We start from the raw sequence: 4,581 nt of genomic DNA, 5'->3' as shown, positions 1-4,581 counted from the left end.
CATCAGTATGTCTTATCAAAATGTGTAGATGAAACAAAGAAGTGTGCTTCAGTGTGCGGATTGTATCCCTTGACTGTGCCATGCTCTGCCTTGACTAAGGATTCATGATGTTTCCCTGCCTGTATATGGCCTTTTTTTCTTCTCCCATCCCCTGGCCAAGCGCTAGCACTCTCTCCAGTTGAACATCAATGACATTTAAAGGAAGTCTTCCCTGACAGTGGGTATCTGAGTACAATGGTTCTTATGGGTTCCTATAATTTTTACTATTTCCCTCTACTACTACTTTTTTTTTACATGAAAATTTTGAGTTTATTAATCCTCTCATGAAAAATCCTCACAATCACCACAGATAGTCAGTGCAGAATCTTTTCTCCTTCGACTGCTCTCCAGTCTCCAGTCTCACTTTTCACCAGCACCAACATTGGCCTTTGCAGTCCCCCTGACTTTCTTCACTCTGTTCTAGCGTTCCTTTCGCTGTTTTCTTGATGTATTCCTTTTCTCGTAGAGGCCACATCTTACAAGTCTATGTTTGGGTTCATTTTTCTTTGCATAATCCAAAGAATTGTAAATCATGCCAAAGCCAGTTGTCTGACCACCACCAAAACTGAACCCAAACACAAAGATAACATCTGGTGTGGTCTTATACATCTTCACTAGTTTTTCCTAAATTTCTGTCTTAGGCACTGTTGCCTTCCTGGGGTGAAGGACATCAATGACCATTTGTTTCCTCTGAAGTGGTTGGTTGGTCATGAATTTTCTGGTTTGGATTGTTACTGTGTCATTTATGATGATGGCATATCCTCAGGCAGACAGGGAGGAAAACAGATATAATACTACCTTTACACTGTATAATTTTATTTTCTGAATTCTTCCACTAGACCAAAAGTTCTAAGAGAGTGGGGAAGATGCTGAGGTGGTTGATATGCTATTCTTTGCCCAGTGGAAGGAAGAAAATTGATGGAAGCAGTAATTCAATATAGCACACTACTTCATCAAGTTGTTGAGTAAATTAAATGTTCATTATACTGTTCTTGTGAACAGTAAAGATTTAAGCATAAATATTAGCATAAAAAAGGAGCAACTTTATCTAATGGGGCACAATTGTAAACATTAATAATGAGTAAAAGGCAACCGAAAGGTAGGAAAAAAAATAACTGAAAAGATATGATGATTAAACTTACTGGAATTGAACAAATATATAAGAAATAACATAGCTTGCTCACAGTAATCTGGTGAAGAATTTTTAAAAATAAGAGAGACGGGGAACCAGCAGTTAGCGTAATGGCTATGTCGCTGGACTCCCACGTAGTCAACTGCGGTTCGTGTCCCGGACCCGGTGGCTTAAAACTCACGCCGGGCACATGTGTGTGCGTGCCCAAGATCCCGGGAGGAGAATGGAGGAGAAGGGATTGTGGCGTGACCATCCCCCCGGGGGGTGATTTCTCGCTTTCTGTCTCTAAGTCTCTCTCTGTCTGTCTGGTGAGCACATGCGCCCTACAGTGAAAATCTCTCCAAAAAAAAAAATAATAATAAGAGAGACGAATTTTATTATAAACACTACAGAGTATGATCTAGGTAGGCAGAGTTGCTAAAGATATGCTTGTATATCATTCCCATCCAGAAAACATTTCCCTAAAAGTTAACCATTAGAAGAATCTTTTTGTCGTCAAAATTTTAGGTGTTATCTTAGATACACTATTTTTTTCTGTTTTAATTAGAAGGGATTAAGTACTGTGTAATTTTGTGCATAGTGACTATCATAATTTGGTTTTCGGTTTAGTCTAATCTTAAATGACCCCAACCTTTACTTTGTACATATGCTTTAGTGTCAGGATGCTCTGAATACTTGCACTATGACCCTCTCCAGCTTTTGTGATGGCTTCTCTACCTAGAACCACAGAAAGGACCAAGTTTCTATTACTGAAGGGGGCGGGAAGACTCTTCCTCAAATCTGTGTTTTTCTTCTGAACACTGTATGACTCTAGAATGCTCAACTTTAGGCCTTAGTCCTAACTCTCTCTTTTTTTTTTAGACATTTCTTCCTCATTTCACTGCACTCTGCCTCATTTTTTCACGTTTTCTCTCTCTGTCATCACATTTACATTGTTAGGATGAATTCTGCCAATGGCTTCCAAATAGGAAATGCAATGGAAAACTCCCAGTTCTTTTTTTTGACTCTCTGGTATTTAACACTTAGAGACACTCTCTTTGAACTTCCCCGCCTTTGGTTATAGTCATGTCTAACCGCTTATGTCCCTTTTGCCTCAAAGACCACTCCGTTTTCTTTATTGACTGTTCTCTGTCATCCTTCCATTGATGTAGTTAGTGTTCTTCAAAGATTCACTCTCAGATCTTCTTTGTAAATTTTGTGTACTTTCATTCAAATTCTTGGTCTAACCCTCACCTTTAAGCTCATACATCTGATCTAAATCTTGTTTCTGAGCTCCAGACACATTCTTCTGTGTGCTTGTCATCTTCACTTAGCCAGTATGAACCTCAACGTAGATCGAAATGGAAATCAATATTCTCTGTATGCCTCTCTCCTTGTCTTCCTCTTATGTTTTATAGCTCAGGTAATTATGTTTAATTGGAGTGAGTCTTATACACTATATAGGAATGGTGTATAATTCTGACCTTAACTTACAGCATTGCTAAGATTATTTTTATTCATGTTTTCCCAAGTTCCTTTCTTTCTTGAGAGAGAGAGAGAGAGAGAGAAACAGGCATCTCTACATAGCCCCATCATGACACGAGCTTCCACCCTAACACCTTTAGCTAGCCAGGATCATAGGTATGCCCTTCAGCATGCCAGTGTGTTCAAGTCAGCCTGGAATTAGAACTCCAGGTGTTCCCATATGCCCCAAGCATTGTGCATCAGTGCCCTACCACCAGCACTGTTGTATCTGAGCCATTATTCATCATATTTTAAACCAATGGAAGCAGAGTCAAATTGACATAGCTTTTGCTGAAGAGAAATTAATTTTCCATTTGGATAGTATGCTTAAAACTTTTGTTAAGAGGGATTATGTGTATTTTTCAAAGTGACTTAATAGCTAAAAATAATTATCAATCATATTAACATGACAATGGAAATATTGTTTGTTCTTAAATTTTATGTTTTAGTTCCTAGTGCATTGCCAATTGCAATGGCCACTAACAAAATTCACTAGCTTTTGGCATAATTAAAAACATATATTTACAGTGCTTTATATGGTATGAAACAACTCTAGTCATATATATTCTCTCAGACCTTAAACCATTGAATGCAAATATTAGGTTGTCAGGAAAATCATGATGTATTTTTCTATTTTTATATGCAAAAATGTGTCATGACTTTCCTCACAAACCAATATATCTATAACAACAAATATAAAGGGCCACATAAAATGAAAAAAAGAATCAGCTTTCAGGGCATCAGTGTGGAAAAACAGACTTCCAGGAGTTTGAGCAGAATGGTGCAAGTTAGTTGTGGCTATGGCCTTTGACTCTAGAATTCATGGTTATGAGGGTGATGGATGGGACTATTGGTCAAACAGTGATTGAATAAAACTAATGGGAATGAGGAGATAAGACTATTAGAAATGGGCAGGGCAAAAAAAAGGAGGTTCACTAAAGTCATTAAAGACAGAAAAAAATAAATTAAACCTTCACAAAATGGAAATTTTTAATAATTCCCTTGAAAGAAAAGAATGACCTTTGCTTTGCCTTTTGTGTTTAAATTTTATTTCCAAAAGTGCTCCTGTTCCTATAAATATGTCATTTGAGATTGAGTTCTATTTTCCCTAGAATATAGAATACTAATAGACTAATTTGTGCCTAGTAAAATAAATGTACTTAAGCTCTCTGAGCAAAACTGAATTAGTAAAATCTCTTAAAACTGGAAAATACATCAACTATGAGGTACTGGGTGAAGCAGTTTCTTGACATTATACAGTCTCGGGCAACAGAACAAGGTCTTATTGGTAGCATTTATAAGAATTAATCCTTCAATGCAACAAAGTCTAAAGGAATAGCATGTTGCGATATACTTGTCTACCTGAGAAGTGAATAAGAAAAAATGCTATACTCTTTCGTCTCCTGAAATTCATAGACGACCCTTGTATCTGGAGAGAATCACTGCTGTTAATTGTTCATAATCTCTGGGTAACATTTTGTCCCGTATTAGGGCAGTTGTGACGGTCATTTCTCTTCCTACAGGAAATGACCAGTAGGGCCAAAAATCAAGGAAAGGGTAGAATTTCATGAGCAGCTAGATGACTTCATTATTTATTGGTTTGTTGGGATTTAATTTTCAACCCAGGAGAATGTTCTTAGGCTTTTATCTTTGAATTGTAACCTGAAGAGGATGTCTCAGTTTAAGAGCAGTTGTTCATTAAAACAAACAAACAAACAAAAAATCTATAAATTAGAAATCTTCTTGCATCATCTAACAAGAAGCATATTTATAAATGATGAGAAACAATCATGGTGGCATCTTCCCTAAACCGATAGCCCTATTGGTGTCCCCCAAAATATTTTATATCAGTAAAAAGTATTACAGAAAATAATAGCATATATTTTTACTTTTTATATTTTTCTATC

General features: G+C 36.8%; 1 pseudogene; it reads right to left on the bottom strand.

Annotated features, from left to right (window-relative positions):
• Window positions 1–399: 399 nt before the first annotated feature.
• LOC102468882 (40S ribosomal protein S24 pseudogene) lies at window positions 400–780 on the bottom strand (annotated as a pseudogene).
• Between the last annotated feature and the right edge of the window lie 3,801 nt (window positions 781–4,581).

This window comes from Tupaia chinensis, unplaced genomic scaffold (genome assembly GCF_000334495.1).
Source record: "Tupaia chinensis unplaced genomic scaffold, TupChi_1.0 Scaffold000311_2, whole genome shotgun sequence".
Taxonomy (NCBI): Eukaryota; Metazoa; Chordata; class Mammalia; order Scandentia; family Tupaiidae; genus Tupaia; species Tupaia belangeri.
Note: the sequence above shows the minus strand (reverse complement) of the source record. Positions and strands in the feature narration are given on the sequence as shown.